The sequence below is a fragment of the Pleurodeles waltl genome, chromosome 2_1 (assembly GCF_031143425.1).
Source record: "Pleurodeles waltl isolate 20211129_DDA chromosome 2_1, aPleWal1.hap1.20221129, whole genome shotgun sequence".
Taxonomy (NCBI): domain Eukaryota; kingdom Metazoa; phylum Chordata; class Amphibia; order Caudata; family Salamandridae; genus Pleurodeles; species Pleurodeles waltl.
This window is the reverse complement of record NC_090438.1, coordinates 680,844,313-680,866,761: the sequence shown is the minus strand read 5'-3', so window position 1 is coordinate 680,866,761 and position 22,449 is coordinate 680,844,313. Positions and strand designations below refer to the sequence as shown.

Sequence of the window (22,449 nt, the reverse complement as noted above, 5' to 3'; positions counted from 1 at the left end):
CATCATTTACACAATATAAAGTTAATAGCAAGTGTAATCATTCACAATATGTTATGTGCAATGATCCCATTAGCGAGACAGTTGTCACAAGAGGTCAAAGTGAATGTCTACTGCTGTGACTTCTGTATTCTTAGTTCTAAGCTTTTTCCATTCAGAAATAAGTTGTTCCATCTATAAGGCAGTACCACAAATGAGTGCCAACATTCTAAATGCAGTGCCTAAATCTGGAGTGCAACCCCCCCATGAGTTCTCACAATACTAAATAAATGTTTTATATCTACGTTCATCAATTAACAAGCACAGAGAGCCACGGGCTGGAAGAGCACGCTGATGTGAATGTATGGGGTAAGGAATGAAAACAAATATATAGGTATCACAAGAGAGAGGGTTGTTATATGTGTCAAAGAAACTCCTTATGCTGCCCACAACCTGCCAGCCTTGCTAGTCTTTCGAGCCCTGTTACTGCACCAGCCAACTATTCATGTTTATTGGTCACACCTAGGCCAAACTACGTGCACAGCATGATGGGAATCCCAGAACAAGTTGTCGTCTCGTGCAGTGCACGTGGGTAAATAAAGGTGCAAACTCTCAAAGACATGTAAACGTCATCTAAGCAGGTGTTCAACTCCAAAGCATAATGCTTCTGACATGTTTCTACAAGCTGGCACCATTTTGCTCATGGTCCTGCCACAAAGACATACATTGGTGGCTACAATACAGAGCAAGTTCTGTGTGCTCCATAATCTTAATACAGAGATTACTCTTCAGAAACCCTATAAATGTCAGGACATGACAACTACTGTGAAATTTGCAAATCACCAAGTGGAAACTAAACTTGAAACCACAGTGTCAAAAGGTTTGACAACTACTATGGGAACCCTTAACACAAGATAACGAATAAACCACATTTCAGCTCTCATATAGGCACCTGAGTTTCAACCCAGTCCCATCAAGTGATTGTAACGTTTAATATTGTACCCCAAATTAGCAGCTCCTGCTCAGTAACCCGCACACTCCAATCTGCCAAATCCTACAAACCCATTCCATTCAGAACTAGCTGTTCCTATTATCTAGCTCAGTTTCCATCACAGGTTGCTGCTATTACCTAGAAGTCCCCAAGCAAATGTTTCCAGCTGCTATCTCTAACTATGACATGCTTCTAGTTCCTACCAGGAACTACCTTCACACCTCACTTACCTTCACACCTCATACTCCAATGATCCCCGAGATCCCTCACAACTTGCAGCTCCTATACCCCCCTCCTTAAATCTTGGAAATTCTACCCTACTCTGTTTTCCTACATTCACTGTGTTTTATAGAATCATTTTGCAACTTGAACATCCGTCTTTATTTAAATCAATTATTCAAGATACTCTAAGCAACAAATCTGACAAACCTGCAACTGTATCTATTAACACTGATCATGCAGAGTAGAAAAGACATTCAAACCGTTTTGGACAGGCAAATGAATTTATAACAAACTTATGGATTGCCATCTCCATGGATCCAATGGCAATGAATAATCAATTCTGTTAATGAAATTGTCTCACATCGCGATAAAGAGTAAATCACCTGCTTTCCTCATCATGCACTTACAAGAAAGACCATTCCCTGCTGTTGGTCATTTGCACAATTCAGCTCACTTGCACTTATAGGATTTCCCTTACGCAATGGACTTGCAAGGGACCCAGAGTTATAACCTTGTGGATTTCCCTTTTTACGGGTGAATTCCTAGTGAACTTAGCTTAAGGCAGAAATTATTATCTGATATAGTGAGAACATCCAGATAAGAAACCACTTGTGAACATAGGTCAGGTACAGATAGTGTCACCAACTATGAATTTTAAGCAGGAGTCTCCAACCTTTTGTATAACTTGAACTACTTTTATACAATCACAATAAATAGTGACCACGCCTCACAGGTTTACTAGTAGTGACCACCCAGATTCATAATACAGTATCAAGTGACAATATGTTATCAGGGGCGACCCCTTTATTAGGGCCAATGGCCGTTGCCACCCTATTTATGTTGCCACCCTTGAGCACTAGTAATAAACATAAATAAACACAGAATTATTTTTCAGTCAGGTGTATGCTTTTTTGCTGCCGTAGGCCTGGTTAATGCATGAAGATGAATAAAAGGGCAGGATATGCAGGACTAAAAAATTATTGACAACACATTAGGGCAGCTGAATTGGGACGACACTTATTTCAAAGTGCGCATGTCGGGTTGGACGGCTGCCTTTCAGTGACCAGCCCGACATGCACTAAATGAATCTCCCCATCTGCTCAATTAGTGAGCCGGGGGTATACAGCTGCAGCCTCCCGGACTCCTAATGAGAGTTAGGTTTGCCTGCCCAGGCCATCCTGACACTCCTCTCAAGCTGTAACATAACAGCAAGGGAGCGGTGTCTGGATTGGCTCAGGACACACCGTTGGGCCTCTGTTCCAGTGGTCGGAACATAGCCAATCACTGGGTGACTTTGTTATGAAGCCAGGCAGTGACTGGCTATGTCTGTCCCTTGCTCTCTTCCCTCTTCGTGCTCAGCGCCTTGCACGACGTTGGAGACGGAACTGGGCAAAGGCAGCACGAGTCACAGATGCATGCCAGGCCACACATATAGGTACTGCCCAGGATTACCTTCTGTTCATGTTTAATTATAAGCAACTCACCCTGATTCAGCATTAAAAATAATACATCCGTTATGAAAACGTTCATGCCATGTTCTGTTTGCATGCGCTATCTGGGGCTGGCCCTGTATTCCATATTGTCAACTAAAAGCAACATTTGCGTCAAATATTTCATGAATACAAGCTGCATAATTTCAAAGCTTATCAGAAAAAGCATACGGCATTAAGGAGACATACTTCAATTTCATGTGCATTAACAAAAGCTAACGTCCAATACGATTGTTTTAGCAACTACATCTTTAAAGATCATTGCAAGGAAAACCTATTTCTAGTGATTGGCATTCACCGTTTTGAACTATTTGTGATTTCTATATGGTCTAATGGCACAACTTGTTAGTTCACTTGGCACATGAACCCGATTCAAAAGCACATTACAGATCAAAATGAGTCATGTTTGTATAAAAATAGGAAAGTGCCGAGTTTAAGGCTAGCCTGGACCTAATGGAGTCAAGCAAATGGTTCCTTGACTATCATTATATATTTGATGTTATCAGGCACCCTCTATTAGTTTCTAATAGAGCATCATTTATAAAAATGACTGCACGTCTCTTGGGGTTTCAAAATCCTTAGAGCTGTGAACTCATTAACATACTGATGACATCAGAGGGAGTGATGCCTGTAACGGAGAATTACAGCTGTGCAATAGGAAGCGGATAGAAGGCCGCTATATTGAACAGTCTGTGGAGGTGTTTAGCAACACAGAGGGAAGCAACCCAGCATCAGAATATGCTAGACTATACCTTGTATGTTATGCTTTTTAAAGTTTTGCCACAGTGGTGCACTTTTGATAAAATGGTATGGAGCAAGACTGCTAGAATTCCGATTTGGGATGCATTGTATTTCACACCCTTATTCAAAGGCTGCATCATGCTTCTTTACCTGCGGATGCAAAAAGGAGGCATTGATGTATCTAAATGCAGATCAAAACTTGTTAAGAACGTAACTTGGAATTGAGACTTTTCCTAATAAATAGCACAACACCACCTTTATAAAACGAGTAATTTGAAAATAACTAATTCGCTGAAGGCCATTTCTACTCTATTTTCAGTGAGCAGGGACAGAACTTATGGCATTCGTACCCACGTCCAATAGGTAGGTGGGAACATACAGGCAGTGGGAAATTGCTGTGACCGTGGATTGGTTGGGATAACTAATCGTGATCGGAAGGGGAAATGTTTGACTGTTAATCCTTTGCAGTGGCCTCAAGACATAAATGGCAGCTCTACCTGTCCATGCAGTGAAATGAGTCTATGTCACAAGGCTTGTGAGAGGAGCCTGAAATAACTGAACATACAGAGCATCAGGAGAGAGACCACATTCTCACATATTGCGACCTTAACCCAGGTCTTCTGCCCGAAATTATAATAGTGGGGTCAGCTGGAGCAGCAACATTTGTTATCACAAGTCTGATTTTTTTTTTTATTCCGAGTGTCTTTATTTGCATTTTAGTATGGTGTAAAAATAAACCATTTTGGAATGACAAAAGTATTTGGCATGAGCCTGCACAGTATAGCCGACAATATGTTAATATCAGCTGCTGTCTCATGCAACTGAATCATTACATATATTTGCAGTCTCTGCCCAGAAGTACACAGTTTGATAATTTGAGGGACGACAGTCATCCTCAACTTTTATGGCCTACTACTTTCACATTTCACCAGCCGCCACTGGTCACTATGCCAAAATATAAATCCAGAGTATCAATACAAGATCATGAAAGCACATATTAATAGGCAAGTAAAGATTTACTATCCTTAACTCCCTATCTATGTACCTTAAAGTTATATATACCACCAAGATAAATTGATGTGGGGTTAAGAATGCAAAGAAGAAAACTAAAAGTACCTATACTTACCTATATGATAGAGTGTTAGCCAACATTCTGGATATAATATTTTGGCTGTAGTCCAAAAAGAATACAAAAATGTTCAACAGTTTCCAGCTTATATTTTATGAATTCCATTTGCCTGTTCATATGTTTAGCAATATTGTCTATGTACAAAAATACATGTAACATGCAATGCCTACCCAATCTTTCACATAGCATCCCGGCAAAGGATTTCACCATTCTTGCAAACAGCAGTGTGAGGAGTCTTTGCCCTTGTCAAGTGCCACAAAGTATCTTGTAACTCAGTGGCATTCAATCTTAAATTATGCCTGTACCTGGGCTTGCAAGTAAAAGTTGTATCTATATTAACATAATAGGTAATGGGACTAGGACTAAAGTTAGGCAGATGAAATACCATTCAAGAAAATAAAACATTTTCTGAACACACAGGGTAAAGCATAGTGCTCTTGATTTGTATTCAAATTACAAATAATCAGGAACAAAAATCCTTCGATTGGGTCATGTTTCCATCTGTCAGAAAACAGACTTGCATATGCTCCCACTAAGCAGAGCTTTCCAACCAACATCTTACTGACAAATTTCCTCTCATCACTATAAAGTTTCATGTAATAACCAATTGCTAGTGGGAACACAAAGGAGGGCAATCTGGTTGTAGGTCTGAAATTAAAAGAAACGAACCAACCAGAAGGCAGGAAAGGTCAGACAAACAGAGGCCAAGTGCACAGCACTCATGAAAGCAATGTTCCTTTTCACCTTCCTGTTCTATCTTTGCTATAGGGCAAAGCAGAAAGTCCTGCTGGAACCAGCTAGAAGTTATCTGCAAATCTTAGCCTATTCTTACAAATACACCCACCTTCTTTGGTAGGTGAATTATCCTCTAAGCTCTTTTTGTATTGTATTGCAACATTTAGATAGTGCTGACTACTCATGCGGGGGACTAAAGCCCTGGCCTACGTGGGTAGAATGCTACACCGTGTAGGGGTTGTGGGCGGAAGGATTTTTTTTTTCTTCAATCCTGTCTGGAAAGAGTTGTGTGATGGCCACCGAGGTGCGGTTATAGTGTTTTGAGACAGAGCGCTTAGAAGTGTGATGGGTGAAGAAGCGTGAGTTTATGGTTTCAGTAAGCTGGCAGCTGTTAGCAGCTCTACAGGTACCTTATGTATTTCTTGTATATATCGTTCATACCGCTGTGAGGGAGCGAGGGGGTATCTTTGGAAGCTTCTTGAGTGTGACCGGCAGAGATGGGGAGGTGAATGGAAACTCCTAACAGCTCCACTGAGTTATATAAACTTTTTATTGCAATTATTTTTCCTATGGCACTATTTTCCATCAGTGACGCTGAACAGCAGAAAGAGTATCTTTTCAAGAAGCAACGGTTAATTTTCAGACTGGAATGGAAGTAGCCCTCCCACACCCCAAAAATAAATACATAAAATATGAGAAGCAGCGTCCGTCAGTCAGCCAAGAGCGGTTATGTAACTGGTTATGGGTCAGGTCCAATGCACCTAGACTAGTCTGGAAAAGCCATTTTATTTGGATTTATTGAAGCAAATAAGCTTTCCTTGCACTGACATCACAAAGCGAGTTAACTGAGTCACTACAGAGATTTCAGAGTGCATAACTTATAGGTCATATTTAATTACTGCCAGGGCCTACTCATTTGTTCATCCTTCCGAGGTTGATGAAACAAACATTAATGAATAAATGAATAAACCAAGGATTTTGTCGTCAGCACTGCCAAGATTATGTGTACTAAGTGTAATGACGCGGTCGGAGTTGATTCAACATCCACTACTGTCTAGCTAAGTTCTCTCTCTAGAAATAGCTTTACATATATATGTATGCTATATATGGAAAATGTCACTTACCCAGTGTACATCTGTTCGTGGCATGTTGCGCTGCAGATTCACATGCTGTGCACTGTTCCTGCCATCTAGTGTTGGGCTCGGAGTGTTACAAGTTGTTTTTCTTCGAAGAAGTCTTTTCAAGTCAATGGACCAAGTGACTCCTCCCTTTCGACTCCATTGCACATGGGCATCGACTCCATCTTAGATTGTTTTCCCGTATAGGGTGAGGTAGGAGTGGTAGAATGAGAATAGTAAAGATGTCCATGCAATGGAATAGATATGTATGTACATAGTTTGTGCTAAAGGAATGTTTATTTACATATATATACAAATTCAAATTGCAACTGAAACGGCTACAGGCTTCCGGGGAGGTGGGAGGGCGCATGGGAATCTGCAGTGGAACATGCCACGGACAGATGTACACTGGGTAAGTGACATTTTCCGTTCGATGGCATGTGTAGCTGCAGATACACATGCTGTGCATAGACTACAAAGCAGTAATCCTCCCAAAAGCGATTGTCAGCCTGTAGGAGTTGAAGTTGTTTGAAATAATGTTCTTAGTACAGCCTGTCCTACTGTGGCTTGTTGTGTTGCTAAAACATCTGCACAGTAGTGTTTGGTAAACGTATGAGGTGTGGACCAAGTGGCTGCCTTACAAATCTCTGTCATTGGTATGTTACCTAGAAAGGCCATTGTTGCTCCTTTCTTTCTAGTGGAGTGTGCCTTTGGTGTAATGAGTAGCTCTCTTTTAGCTTTCAGGTAACAAGTTTGTGTGCATTTGACTATCCATCTGGCTATGCCATGTTTGGATATAGGATTACCAGCATGGGGTTTTTGGAAAGCGACGAACAATTGTTTAGTTTTACAAAATGGTTTTTTTCTGTCTATATAGTACATTAGTGCTCTTTTAATGTCTAATGTATGCAGTGCTCTTTCTGTTACTGAGTCTGGCTCTGGGAAGAAGACTGGGAGCTCAACAGTTTGGTTTGAATGAAACGGTGAAATGACTTGGCAGAAAGTTTGGATTTGTGCGGAGAACTATCTTATGTTTGTGTACTTGTATAAAGGGTTCTTCAATAGTGAACGCTTGTATTTCACTAACTCTTCGTAGTGAAGTGATAGCTACTAGAAATGCCACCTTCCAGGATAAGAATTGGATTTGGCAAGAATGCATGGGTTCAAAGGGTGGACCCATGAGTCGTGCAAGTACAATATTAATATTCCACAAGGGTACTGGTGGGGTTCTTGGAGGTATGATCATTTTTAGTCCTTCCATAAAGGCTTTAATGACTGGTATTCTAAATAGTGATTTTGTGTGTTTAATCTGCAAGTAAGCAGAGATTGTAGTGAGATGTATTTTGATGGAAGAAAAAGCGAGATTTGTTTTTTGTAGGTGTAATAAATAACCTACGATGTCTTGTATGGAGGCATCTAACGGTGTGATGTGTTTTGCTTGGCAGTAGAAAACAAACCTTTTCCATTTATTAGCATAGCAATGCCTGGTGGTAGGTTTCCTTGACTGTTTAATGACTTCCGTACACTCATTTGGAAGATTTAGATAGCTAAGCTGCTAGGTTGAGCGTCGCAGGTTTTGGGTGCCTGATCTGTTGTTTGTGTTGTGTTAACAGGTCTGGTCTGTTTGGAAGTTTGATGTGAGGTACTGCAGAGAGGTCCAACAGTGTTGTGTACCACAGTTGGCGTGCCCACGTTGGTGCTATGAGTATTAGTTTGAGTTTGTTTTGACTCAGTTTGTTGACTAGAAAAGGAATGAGTGGGTGTAGGAAGTTGGCTCTGTATGTGCTATTTCAAAGTAAGGAATAGCATGCACAGAGTCCAAGGGTTCCCCTTAGAGGTAAAATAGTGGTAAAAATAGATAATACTAATGCTCTATTTTGTGGTAGTGTGGTCGAGCAGTAGGCTTATCCAAGGAGTAGTGTTAAGCATTTGTTGTACATACACATAGACAATAAATGAGGTACACACACTCAGAGACAAATCCAGCCAATAGGTTTTTGTATAGAAAAATATCTTTTCTTAGTTTATTTTAAGAACCACAGGTTCAAATTCTACATGTAATATCTCATTCGAAAGGTATTGCAGGTAAGTACTTTAGGAACTTCAAATCATAAAAATTGCATGTATACTTTTCGAGTTATTGACAAATAGCTGTTTTAAAAGTGGACACTTAGTGCAATTTTCACAGTTCCTGGGGGAGGTAAGTTTTTGTTAGTTTTACCAGGTAAGTAAGACACTTACAGGGTTCAGTTCTTGGTCCAAGGTAGCCCACCGTTGGGGGTTCAGAGCAACCCCAAAGTCACCACACCAGCAGCTCAGGGCCGGTCAGGTGCAGAGTTCAAAGTGGTGCCCAAAACGCATAGGCTAGAATGGAGAGAAGGGGGTGCCCCGGTTCCGGTCTGCTTGCAGGTAAGTACCTGCGTCTTCGGAGGGCAGACCAGGGGGGTTTTGTAGGGCACCGGGGGGGACACAAGCCCACACAGGAATTTCACCCTCAGCAGCGCGGGGGCGGCCGGTTGCAGTGTAGAAACAGGCGTCAGGTTCGCAATGTTAGTCTATGAGAGATCTCGGGATCTCTTCAGCGCTGCAGGCAGGCAAGGGGGGGGTTCCTCGGGGAAACCTCCACTTGGGCAAGGGAGAGGGACTCCTGGGGGTCACTTCTCCAGCGAAAGTCAGGTCCTTCAGGTCCTGGGGGCTGCGGGTGCAGGGTCTCTCCCAGGCGTCGGGACTTTAGGATTCAAAGAGTCGCGGTCAGGGGAAGCCTCGGGATTCCCTCTGCAGGCGGCGCTGTGGGGGCTCAGGGGGGACAGGTTTTTGTACTCACAGTATCAGAGTAGTCCTGGGGTCCCTCCTGAGGTGTTGGATCTCCACCAGCCGAGTCGGGGTCGCCGGGTGCAGTGTTGCAAGTCTCACGCTTCTTGCGGGGAGCTTGCAGGGTTCTTTCAAGGCTGCTGGAAACAAAGTTGCAGCCTTTCTTGGAGCAGGTCCGCTGTCCTCGGGAGTTTCTTGTCTTTTCGAAGCAGGGGCAGTCCTCAGAGGATGTCGAGGTCGCTGGTCCCTTTGGAAGGCGTCGCTGGAGCAGGATCTTTGGAAGGCAGGAGACAGGCCGGTGAGTTTCTGGAGCCAAGGCAGTAGTCGTCTTCTGGTCTTCCTCTGCAGGGGTTTTCAGCTAGGCAGTCCTTCTTCTTGTAGTTGCAGGAATCTAATTTTCTAGGGTTCAGGGTAGCCCTTAAATACTAAATTTAAGGGCGTGTTTAGGTCTGGGGGGTTAGTAGCCAATGGCTACTAGCCCTGAGGGTGGGTACACCCTCTTTGTGTCTCCTCCCAAGGGGAGGGGGTCACAATCCTAACCCTATTGGGGGAATCCTCCATCTGCAAGATGGAGGATTTCTAAAAGTTAGAGTCACCTCAGCTCAGGACACCTTAGGGGCTGTCCTGACTGGCCAGTGACTCCTCCTTGTTATTCTCATTATTTTCTCCGGCCTTGCCGCCAAAAGTGGGGGCCGGGCCGGAGGGGGCGGGCAACTCCACTAGCTGGAGTGTCCTGCGGTGCTGTGACAAAGGGGTGAGCCTTTGAGGCTCACCGCCAGGTGTTACAGCTCCTGCCTGGGGGAGGTGTTAGCATCTCCACCCAGTGCAGGCTTTGTTACTGGCCTCAGAGTGACAAAGGCACTCTCCCCATGGGGCCAGCAACATGTCTCTAGTGTGGCAGGCTGCTGGAACTAGTCAGCCTACACAGATAGTCGGTTAAGTTTCAGGGGGCACCTCTAAGGTGCCCTCTGGGGTGTATTTTGCAATAAAATGTACACTGGCATCAGTGTGCATTTATTGTGCTGAGAAGTTTGATACCAAACTTCCCAGTTTTCAGTGTAGCCATTATGGTGCTGTGGAGTTCGTATTTGACCGACTCCCAGACCATATACTCTTATGGCTACCCTGCACTTACAATGTCTAAGGTTTTGTTTAGACACTGTAGGGGTACCATGCTCATGCACTGGTACCCTCACCTATGGTATAGTGCACCCTGCCTTAGGGCTGTAAGGCCTGCTAGAGGGGTGTCTTACCTATACTGCATAGGCAGTGAGAGGCTGGCATGGCACCCTGAGGGGAGTGCCATGTCGACTTACTCGTTTTGTCCTCACTAGCACACACAAGCTGGCAAGCAGTGTGTCTGTGCTGAGTGAGAGGTCCCCAGGGTGGCATAAGACATGCTGCAGCCCTTAGAGACCTTCCTTGGCATCAGGGCCCTTGGTACCAGAAGTACCAGTTACAAGGGACTTATCTGGATGCCAGGGTCTGCCAATTGTGGATACAAAAGTACAGGTTAGGGAAAGAACACTGGTGCTGGGGCCTGGTTAGCAGGCCTCAGCACACTTTCAATTGTAAACATAGCATCAGCAAAGGCAAAAAGTCAGGGGGCAACCATGCCAAGGAGGCATTTCCTTACACAACCCCCCCCCCCAAACGAAAGAGGATGAGACTAACCTTTCCCAAGAGAGTCTTCATTTTCTAAGTGGAAGAACCTGGAAAGGCCATCTGCATTGGCAAGGGCAGTCCCAGGTCTGTGTTCCACTATAAAGTCCATTCCCTGTAGGGAGATGGACCACCTCAACAGTTTAGGATTTTCACCTTTCATTTGCATCAGCCATTTGAGAGGTCTGTGGTCAGTTTGAACTAGGAAGTGAGTCCCAAAGAGGTATGGTCTCAGCTTCTTCAGGGACCAAACCACAGCAAAGGCCTCCCTCTCAATGGCACTCCAACGCTGCTCCCTGGGGAGTAACCTCCTGCTAATGAAAGCAACAGGCTGGTCAAGGCCATCATCATTTGTTTGGGACAAAATTGCCCCTATCCCATGTTCAGAGGCATCAGTCTGCACAATGAACTGATTAGAATAGTCTGGAGCTTTTAGAACTGGTGCTGAGCACATTGCTTGTTTCAGGGTGTCAAAGGCCTGTTGGCATTCCACAGTCCAGTTCACTTTCTTGGGCATTTTCTTGGAGGTGAGTTCAGTGAGGGCTGTCACAATGGATCCATATCCCTTCACAAACCTCCTGTAATACCCAGTCAAGCCAAGGAATGCCCTGACTTGAGTCTGGGTTTTTGGAGCTACCCAGTCCAGAATAGTCTGGATCTTGGGTTGGAGTGGCTGAACTTGGCCTCCACCTACAAGGTGGCCCAAGTAAACCACAGTTTCCTGCCCTATCTGGCATTTGGATGCCTTGATAGAGAGGCCTGCAGATTGCAGAGCCTTCAGAACCTTCTTCAGGTGGACCAGGTGATCCTGCCAGGTGGAGCTAAAGACAGCAATATCATCAAGATAAGCTGTGCTAAAGGACTCCAAGCCAGCAAGGACTTGATTCACCAACCTTTGGAAAGTGGCAGGGGCATTCTTTAAACCAAAGGGCATAACAGTAAACTGATAATGCCCATCAGGTGTGGAGAATGCTGTTTTCTCTTTTGCTCCAGGTGCCATTTTTATTTGCCAGTACCCTGCTGTCAAGTCAAAGGTACTTAAGAATTTGGCAGCACCTAATTTATCTATGAGCTCATCAGCTCTTGGAATTGGATGAGCATCTGTCTTGGTGACAGAATTGAGCCCTCTGTAGTCCACACAAAACCTCATCTCTTTCTTTCCATCTCTGGTGTGAGGTTTGGGGACTAAGACCACTGGGCTAGCCCAGGGGCTGTCAGAGCGCTCAATTACTCCCAATTCCAGCATCTTGTGGACTTCCACCTTGATGCTTTCCTTAACATGGTCAGATTGTCTAAAGATTTTGTTCTTGACAGGCATGCTGTCTCCTGTGTCCACATCATGGGTACACAGGTGTGTCTGACCAGGGGTTAAGGAGAAGAGTTCAGGAAACTGTTGTAGGACTCTCCTACAATCAGCTTGCTGTTGGCCAGAGAGGGTGTCTGAGTAGATCACTCCATCTACTGTGCCATCTTTTGGGTCTGATGACAGAAGATCAGGGAGAGGTTCACTCTCTGCCTCCTGATCCTCATCTGTTACCATCAACAGATTCACATCAGCCCTGTCATGGAAGAGCTTAAGGCGGTTCACATGGATCACCCTCTTGGGGCTCCTGCTTGTGCCCAGGTCCACCAGGTAGGTGACCTGACTCTTCCTTTCTAGTACTGGGTAAGGGCCACTCCATTTGTCCTGGAGTGCCCTGGGAGCCACAGGCTCCAGAACCCAGACTTTCTGCCCTGGTTGGAACTCAACCAGTGCAGCCTTTTGGTCATACCAAAACTTCTGGAGCTGTTGGCTGGCCTCAAGGTTTTTGGTTGTCTTTTCCATGTACTCTGCCATTCTAGAGCGAAGGCCAAGTACATAGTCCACTATGTCTTGTTTAGGCTCATGGAGAGGTCTCTCCCAGCCTTCTTTAACAAGAGCAAGTGGTCCTCTTACAGGATGACCAAACAGAAGTTCAAAGGGTGAGAATCCTACTCCCTTCTGTGGCACCTCTCTGTAAGCGAAAAGCAGACATGGCAAGAGGACATCCCATCTCCTTTTGAGTTTTTCTGGGAGCCCCATGATCATGCCCTTTAATGTCTTGTTGAATCTCTCAACTAAGCCATTAGTTTGTGGATGGTAAGGTGTAGTGAATTTATAAGTCACTCCACACTCATTCCACATATGTTTCAGGTATGCTGACATGAAGTTGGTACCTCTGTCAGACACCACCTCCTTAGGGAAGCCCACTCTGGTAAAGATACCAATGAGGGCCTTGGCTACTGCAGGGGCAGTAGTCGACCTAAGGGGGATAGCTTCAGGATACCTGGTAGCATGATCCACTACTACCAGGATATACATATTTCCTGAGGCTGTGGGAGGTTCCAGTGGACCAACTATGTCCACACCCACTCTTTCAAAGGGGACCCCCACCACTGGAAGTGGAATGAGGGGGGCCTTTGGGTGCCCTCCTGTCTTACCACTGGCTTGACAGGTGGGGCAGGAGAGGCAAAACTCCTTAACCATGTTGGACATATTGGGCCAGTAGAAGTGGTTGACTAACCTCTCCCACGTCTTGGTTTGTCCCAAATGTCCAGCAAGGGGAATGTCATGGGCCAATGTTAGGATGAACTCTCTGAACAGCTGAGGCACTACCACTCTCCTAGTGGCACCAGGTTTGGGGTCTCTGGCCTCAGTGTACAGGAGTCCATCTTCCCAATAGACACTATGTGTTCCATTTTTCTTGCCTTTGGACTCTTCAGCAGCTTGCTGCCTAAGGCCTTCAAGAGAGGGACAGGTTTCTTGTCCCTTACACAGCTCCTCCCTTGAGGGTCCCCCTGGGCCTAAGAGCTCAACCTGATAAGGTTCAAGCTCCAAAGGCTCAGTTCCCTCAGAGGGCAGAACTTCTTCCTGAGAAGAGAGGTACCCTTTCTTTTGCTGTGTTGCAGTTGGTTTCCCAACTGACTTTCCTGTTCTCTTGGTAGGCTGGGCCATTTTTCCAGACTCCAGCTCTACTTTTTCACCCTGTGCCTTGCACTGTGCTCTTGTTTTCACACACACCAGTTCAGGGATACCCAGCATTGCTGCATGGGTTTTTAGTTCTACCTCAGCCCATGCTGAGGACTCCAGGTCATTTCCAAGCAGACAGTCCACTGGGATATTTGAGGAGACCACCACCTGTTTCAGGCCATTGACCCCTCCCCATTCTAAAGTAACCATTGCCATGGGATGTACTTTTCTCTGATTGTCAGCGTTGGTGACTGTGTAAGTTTTTCCAGTCAGGTATTGGCCAGGGGAAACCAGTTTCTCTGTCACCATGGTGACACTGGCACCTGTATCCCTCAGGCCCTCTATTCTAGTCCCATTAATTAAGAGTTGCTGTCTGTATTTTTGCATGTTAGGCGGCCAGACAGCTAGTGTGGCTAAATCCACCCCACCCTCAGAAACTAGAGTAGCTTCAGTGTGGACCCTGATTTGCTCTGGGCACACTGTTGATCCCACTTGGAGACTAGCCATACCAGTGTTACCTGGATGGGAGTTTGGAGTGGAACCTTTCTTGGGACAGGCCTTGTCTCCAGTTTGGTGTCCATGCTGTTTACAGCTATGACACCAGGCCTTTTTGGGATCAAAGTTTTTACCCTTGTACCCATTGTTTTGTGAAGAGGCTCTGGGCCCACCCTCCTGTGCAGGTTTTTGGGGGCCTGTAGAAGACTCTTTACTATTTTTAGTTTTGGTTGTCTCATCACTCTTCCCCTGGGGAGTCTTTGTGACCCCTTTCTTTTGGTCACCCCCTGTTGAAGTCTTGGACACCCTTGTCTTGACCCAATGGTCCGCCTTCTTTCCCAATTCTTGGGGAGAAATTGGTCCTAGGTCTACCAGATGCTGATGCAGTTTATCATTGAAACAATTACTTAACAGGTGTTCTTTCACAAATAAATTGTACAGCCCATCATAATTACTTACACCACTGCCTTGAATCCAACCATCTAGTGTTTTCACTGAGTAGTCTACAAAGTCAACCCAGGTCTGGCTCGAGGATTTTTGAGCCCCCCTGAATCTAATCCTATACTCCTCAGTGGAGAATCCAAAGCCCTCAATCAGGGTACCCTTCATGAGGTCATAAGATTCTGCATCTTGTCCAGAGAGTGTGAGGAGTCTATCCCTACACTTTCCTGTGAACATTTCCCAAAGGAGAGCACCCCAGTGAGATCTGTTCACTTTTCTGGTTACACAAGCCCTCTCAAAAGCTGTGAACCATTTGGTGATGTCATCACCATCTTCATATTTAGTTACAATCCCTTTAGGGATTTTCAACATGTCAGGAGAATCTCTGACCCTATTTATGTTGCTGCCACCATTGATGGGTCCTAGGCCCATCTCTTGCCTTTCCCGCTCTATGGCTAGGATCTGTCTTTCCAAAGCCAATCTTTTGGCCATCCTGGCTAACTGGATGTCCTCTTCACTGGGGTTATCCTCAGTGATTTCAGAGGTGTTGGTCTCTCCTGTGAGGGAACCAGCATCTCTGACTATTATTTTTGGAGTCAGGGTTTGAGGGACCCTGTTCTCCCTAGATAGGATTGGTAGGGGGGAATTTTCCTCCAAGTCACTATCCTCTTCCTCTGAGTTGCCACCCTCAGAGGGGTTGGCCTTTTCAAACTCTGCCAAGAGCTCCTGAAGCTGTATTTTGGTAGGTTTGGGGCCCATTGTTATTTTCTTTATTTTACAGAGTGACCTTAGCTCCCTCATCTTAAGATGGAGGTAAGGTGTGGTGTCGAGTTCCACCACAGTCACATCTGTGCTAGACATTTTGCTTCTAAAAGTTGGAATACTTTTTAAGAATCTACAACTGGTTCTAGAATCTAATTCAAACTTTTACAAACTTTTAAACTCTAAAAGAAATGCTAAACAGGATCTAACACAAGGCCCTAGCAGGTCTTTTAAGAATTTAGAAAACTTTTCAAATTGCAAAAATCAATTTCTAATGACAATTTTGGAATTTGTCGTGTGATCAGGTATTGGCTGAGTAGTCCAGCAAATGCAAAGTCTTGTACCCCACCGCTGATCCACCAATGTAGGAAGTTGGCTCTGTATGTGCTATTTCAAAGTAAGGAATAGCATGCACAGAGTCCAAGGGTTCCCCTTAGAGGTAAAATAGTGGTAAAAATAGATAATACTAATGCTCTATTTTGTGGTAGTGTGGTCGAGCAGTAGGCTTATCCAAGGAGTAGTGTTAAGCATTTGTTGTACATACACATAGACAATAAATGAGGTACACACACTCAGAGACAAATCCAGCCAATAGGTTTTTGTATAGAAAAATATCTTTTCTTAGTTTATTTTAAGAACCACAGGTTCAAATTCTACATGTAATATCTCATTCGAAAGGTATTGCAGGTAAGTACTTTAGGAACTTCAAATCATAAAAATTGCATGTATACTTTTCGAGTTATTGACAAATAGCTGTTTTAAAAGTGGACACTTAGTGCAATTTTCACAGTTCCTGGGGGAGGTAAGTTTTTGTTAGTTTTACCAGGTAAGTAAGACACTTACAGGGTTCAGTTCTTGGTCCAAGGTAGCCCACCGTTGGGGGTTCAGAGCAACCCCAAAGTCACCACACCAGCAGCTCAGGGCCGGTCAGGTGCAGAGTTCAAAGTGGTGCCCAAAATGCATAGGCTAGAATGGAGAGAAGGGGGTGCCCCGGTTCCGGTCTGCTTGCAGGTAAGTACCCGCGTCTTCGGAGGGCAGACCAGGGGGGTTTTGTAGGGCACCGGGGGGGACACAAGCCCACACAGGAATTTCACCCTCAGCAGCGCGGGGGCGGCCGGGTGCAGTGTAGAAACAGGCGTCGGGTTCGCAATGTTAGTCTATGAGAGATCTCGGGATCTCTTCAGCGCTGCAGGCAGGCAAGGGGGGGGTTCCTCGGGGAAACCTCCACTTGGGCAAGGGAGAGGGACTCCTGGGGGTCACTTCTCCAGCGAAAGTCCGGTCCTTCGGGTCCTGGGGGCTGCGGGTGCAGGGTCTCTCCCAGGCGTCGGGACTTTAGGATTCAAAGAGTCGCGGTCAGGGGAAGCCTCGGGATTCCCTCTGCAGGCGGCGCTGTGGGGGCTCAGGGGGGACAGGTTTTTGTACTCACAGTATCAGAGTAGTCCTGGGGTCCCTCCTGAGGTGTTGGATCTCCACCAGCCGAGTCGGGGTCGCCGGGTGCAGTGTTGCAAGTCTCACGCTTCTTGCGGGGAGCTTGCAGGGTTCTTTCAAGGCTGCTGGAAACAAAGTTGCAGCCTTTCTTGGAGCAGGTCCGCTGTCCTCGGGAGTTTCTTGTCTTTTCGAAGCAGGGGCAGTCCTCAGAGGATGTCGAGGTCGCTGGTCCCTTTGGAAGGCGTCGCTGGAGCAGGATCTTTGGAAGGCAGGAGACAGGCCGGTGAGTTTCTGGAGCCAAGGCAGTAGTCGTCTTCTGGTCTTCCTCTGCAGGGGTTTTCAGCTAGGCAGTCCTTCTTGTAGTTGCAGGAATCTAATTTTCTAGGGTTCAGGGTAGCCCTTAAATACTAAATTTAAGGGCGTGTTTAGGTCTGGGGGGTTAGTAGCCAATGGCTACTAGCCCTGAGGGTGGGTACACCCTCTTTGTGTCTCCTCCCAAGGGGAGGGGGTCAAAATCCTAACTCTATTGGGGGAATCCTCCATCTGCAAGATGGAGGATTTCTAAAAGTTAGAGTCACCTCAGCTCAGGACACCTTAGGGGCTGTCCTGACTGGCCAGTGACTCCTCCTTGTTATTCTCATTATTTTCTCCGGCCTTGCCGCCAAAAGTGGGGGCCGGGCCAGAGGGGGCGGGCAACTCCACTAGCTGGAGTGTCCTGCGGTGCTGTGACAAAGGGGTGAGCCTTTGAGGCTCACCGCCAGGTGTTACAGCTCCTGCCTGGGGGAGGTGTTAGCATCTCCACCCAGTGCAGGCTTTGTTACTGGCCTCAGAGTGACAAAGGCACTCTCCCCATGGGGCCAGCAACATGTCTCTAGTGTGGCAGGCTGCTGGAACTAGTCAGCCTACACAGATAGTCGGTTAAGTTTCAGGGGGCACCTCTAAGGTGCCCTCTGGGGTGTATTTTGCAATAAAATGTACACTGGCATCAGTGTGCATTTATTGTGCTGAGAAGTTTGATACCAAACTTCCCAGTTTTCAGTGTAGCCATTATGGTGCTGTGGAGTTCGTGTTTGACCGACTCCCAGACCATATACTCTTATGGCTACCCTGCACTTACAATGTCTAAGGTTTTGTTTAGACACTGTAGGGGTACCATGCTCATGCACTGGTACCCTCACCTATGGTATAGTGCACCCTGCCTTAGGGCTGTAAGGCCTGCTAGAGGGGTGTCTTACCTATACTGCATAGGCAGTGAGAGGCTGGCATGGCACCCTGAGGGGAGTGCCATGTCGACTTACTCGTTTTGTCCTCACTAGCACACACAAGCTGGCAAGCAGTGTGTCTGTGCTGAGTGAGAGGTCCCCAGGGTGGCATAAGACATGCTGCAGCCCTTAGAGACCTTCCTTGGCATCAGGGCCCTTGGTACCAGAAGTACCAGTTACAAGGGACTTATCTGGATGCCAGGGTCTGCCAATTGTGGATACAAAAGTACAGGTTAGGGAAAGAACACTGGTGCTGGGGCCTGGTTAGCAGGCCTCAGCACACTTTCAATTGTAAACATAGCATCAGCAAAGGCAAAAAGTCAGGGGGCAACCATGCCAAGGAGGCATTTCCTTACAGTGGGAGAGAGGGAAAAGCGTAAGCAAATATCCCTGACCAAATTATCCATAGAGCATTGCCCTTGGACTGAGGGTGTGGGTACCTGGACGCGAAGTTTTGGCATTTTGCGTTTTGTTTTGTGGCGAACAGATCTATGTCTGGCGTCCCCCACTGGCGAAAGTAATTTTGTAGTATCGGGGATGTACTTCCCACTCGTGAGTTTGCTGGTGATCTCGACTGAGATTGTCCGCTAATTGATTGTGAATGCCTGTAATATATTGCGCTATTAGGCGAATGTTGTTGTGAATTGCCCAATGCCAAATTTTTTGTGTAAGGAGACACAACTGTGTTGAGTGCGTCCCTCCCTGTTTGTTTAAGTAATACATTGTTGTCATGTTGTCTGTTTTGACTAGAATGTATTTTTGGGTTATTATGGGCTGAAATGCTTTCAGCGCTAGAAATACCGCTAACAGTTCTAAGTGATTTATGTGAAACTGTCTTTGATGTATGTCCCATTGTCCTTGGATGCTGGGTTGATTGAGGTGTGCTCCCCACCCTGTCATGGAAGCATCTGTCGTTATGACGTATTGTGGCACTGGGTCTTAAATTTATACTGTTCCACCATAGAAGCGAGATGTATGTTTGGCGGTCTATCAACACCAGATCTAGAAGCTGACCCTGTGCTTGTGACCATTGTGATGCTAGGCACTGTTGTAAGGGCCGCATGTGCAACCTTGCGTTTGGGACAATGGCTATGCATGAAGACATCATGCCTAGCAGTTTCATTACCATTTTGACTTGTACCCTTTGTTTTGGGTACATGGCCTGTATTACATTGTGAAATGTTTGAACCCTTTGTGGACTTGGAGTGGCAATCCCTTTTGCTGTGTTGATTGTCGCTCCTAAGTATTGCTGTGTTTGACACGGCATAAGATGTGACTTTGTGTAGTTGATCGAGAAACCTAGTATGTGGAGGATTTGTATGACATATTTTGTGTGCTGTGAACACTGTTTTAGCGTGTTGGTTTTGATTAACCAGTCGTCTAAGTACGGGAACACATGTATTTGCTGCCTTCTGATATGTGCAGCTACTACCGCCAGGCATTTTGTAAAAACTCTTGGCGCAGTTGTTATTCCGAATGGCAACACTTTGAATTGGTAATGTATTCCTTGGAATACGAACCTTAGGTATTTTCTGTGTGAAGGATGTATTGGTAAATGGAAATACACATCCTTTAGGTCTAGTGTTGTCATGTAGTCTTGTTTGAGCAGTGGGATTACGTCTTGTAATGTAACCATGTGAAAGTGGTCTGATTTGATGTAGGTATTTAGTGTTCGGAGATCTAGTATTGGTCTCAGACTGCCGTCCTTTTTGGGTATTAGAAAGTACAGTGAGTAAACTCCTGTGTTTATTTGTAGATTTGGTACTAATTCTATTGCTTCTTTTTGTAACAATGCTTGAACTTCTAGTCCTAGAATATGTTGTTTTGACATACTGTGTGTTTTCGGTGGGATGTGTGAAGGGAATTTGAGAAATTCTATGCAATAACCATGCTGGATAATTGCTAAGACCCAAGTGTCTGTTGTTATTTCCTCCCAATGTTTGTAAAATTGGCTTAGTCTCCCCCCCACAGGTGTTATGTGATGGGGTTGTGTGACTTGTAAGTCACTGTTTATTTTGAGGAGTTTTGGGGCTTGGGAACTTTCCCCTATTCTTCTGGAATTGGCCTCCTCTATATTGCCCCTGAAAACCTCCCCGCTGATATTGGCTCTTGTAAGTGGGCCTTGCTTGTGATGTTGTGGTTTCTGTTGGTTGACCTCGAAACCCTCCCCTAAAAGGTGTTTTACGAAAAGTGCCTCTGCTATGCGGGGAGTAGAGTGCGCCCATGGCTTTGGCTGTATCAGTGTCTTTCTTGAGTTTTTCAATAGCAGTGTCGACTTCCGGCCCAAACAACTGCTGTTCATTAAAGGGCATATTTAGCACGGCTTGTTGAATTTCCGGCTTGAACCCTGAAGTACGCAGCCATGCGTGCCTTCTTATTGTTATTGCAGTGTTTACTGTCCTTGCAGCCGTATCTGCTGCATCCATTGAAGACCGTATCTGATTATTTGAGATACGGTGTCCTTCTTCTACCACCTGTTGCGCCCTTTTCTGGAACTCTTTGGGTAAGTGTTCTATGAAATGCTGCATCTCATCCCAATGAGCTCTATCATATCTTGCCAAAAGTGCTTGTGAATTGGCAATGCGCCATTGGTTTGCTGCTAGTGCTGCCACCCTTTTGCCAGCCGCATCAAATGTGCGACTCTCCTTGTCTGGAGGTGGTGCGTCCCCTGAGGTATGAGAGTTCGCTCTCTTACGAGCTGCCCCGACAACTACTGAGTCTGGTGTCAATTGCGTTGTAATATAAACGGGATCTGTTGGTGGTGGCTTGTATTTTTTCTCCACCCTTGGAGTTATGGCTCTGCCTTTAACTGGATCTTGAAAGATCTGTTTTGAATGTTTTAGCATTCCTGGGAGCATAGGTAGGCTTTGGTACTGGCTATGGGTGGATGATAGGGTGTTAAACAAAAAATCATCCTCAATTGGTTCAGAATGCAAGTTGACGTTGTGAAAAGCAGCTGCTCTTGCGACCACCTGTGTGTAAGATGTACTGTCCTCAGGTGGCGACGGTCTTGCAGGGTACGAGTCTGGGCTGTTGTCTGATACTGGGGCGTCGTAAAGGTCCCATGCATCGGGATCATCCTGACTCATTGTAGTATGAGCTGAGGAGTGCATCAGTGGTGGAGTTGTTACTGGTGATGCGTGTATTGATGGTGGTGGAGACCGTGGTGGAGTTGTTTTCCTTGCCACTTTTGCCTGTGGCTGCTTGTCCTTTTGTTGAAAGGCAAGTTTTCTTTTTATTTTAATTGGGGGAAGAGTGGTTATCTTCCCTGTGTTCTCATGAATGTGGAGCCTTCTTTGTGTATAGTCTGGTTCCACAGCTTCAAGTTCCTCTCCGAATCTATGCTTTTGCATTTGGGAGGTTAATCCTTGTTCCTCTGTGTAGGAACCTGTTTTCGGCTCCGAGGCTGGATGTTTCGGAACCAAAACTTTTTCGGATGTCTTTTTAGGCTCCGAAGAAACCTTTTTTATTTTCGGCGTGGTGTCTCGGTGCCGAACTTCTTCGGTGCCGATTTTTTTCAGAGCCGCTGTCTCGGGTCCGAGGTTGCTGTGTGGCGGTATCTCGACCTGAGTCGGATGACTTCGCCACAAGCGTGCCCTTTTTCGGTGCCGATGATCGGTCCCCTGGGCTTTTGTTGACTTCTCGTGAGTCTTATGTTTCGACGTCCTACTCACGGTTTTTGGCGTTTCTTCGGCCTCGATCTCTTCCGACTAGTGGATGGAGAAAGCTTCTTCTTCCTCCTCGAAACGCTCTTGTCCTGTCGGCGTCGATGCCATTTGCAATCTTCTGGCTCTTCGGTCTCTTAATGTCTTTCTCGACCAAAACGCTCGACAGGCTTCACAAGTATCTTCCTTGTGCTCGGGAGACAAGCACAAGTTACAGACCAGATGCTGATCCGTATACGGATACTTGTTATGGCATTTTGGGCAGAAGCGGAATGGGGTCCGTTCCATCAGCCTTGAAGTCACGTGTGGCCGGGCCGACCAGGCCCCGACGGGGGATCGAAAAAACCCCGAAGGGCCACCGGAGCTCTTCAGAATTCGGTGTCGATTTGTTCTAACTAACCTGATACCGAACGCAAACAATACCAAAGTTTTTTTCCGAGATTCTAACTTTCCGACCCGAAACACGGAGCGAAAAGGAACACGTCCGAACCCGATGGCGGAAAAAAAACAATCTAAGATGGAGTCGACGCCC

The 22,449-nt window shown here is 45.8% G+C and overlaps 1 protein-coding gene across 3 annotated transcripts in view; it reads right to left on the bottom strand.

Annotated features, from left to right (window-relative positions):
• Positions 1-22,449, bottom strand: part of PPP4R1 (protein phosphatase 4 regulatory subunit 1) — a 689,987-nt gene that overhangs the window by 456,755 nt on the left and 210,783 nt on the right. The gene's annotated exons all lie outside the window — the stretch shown is intronic.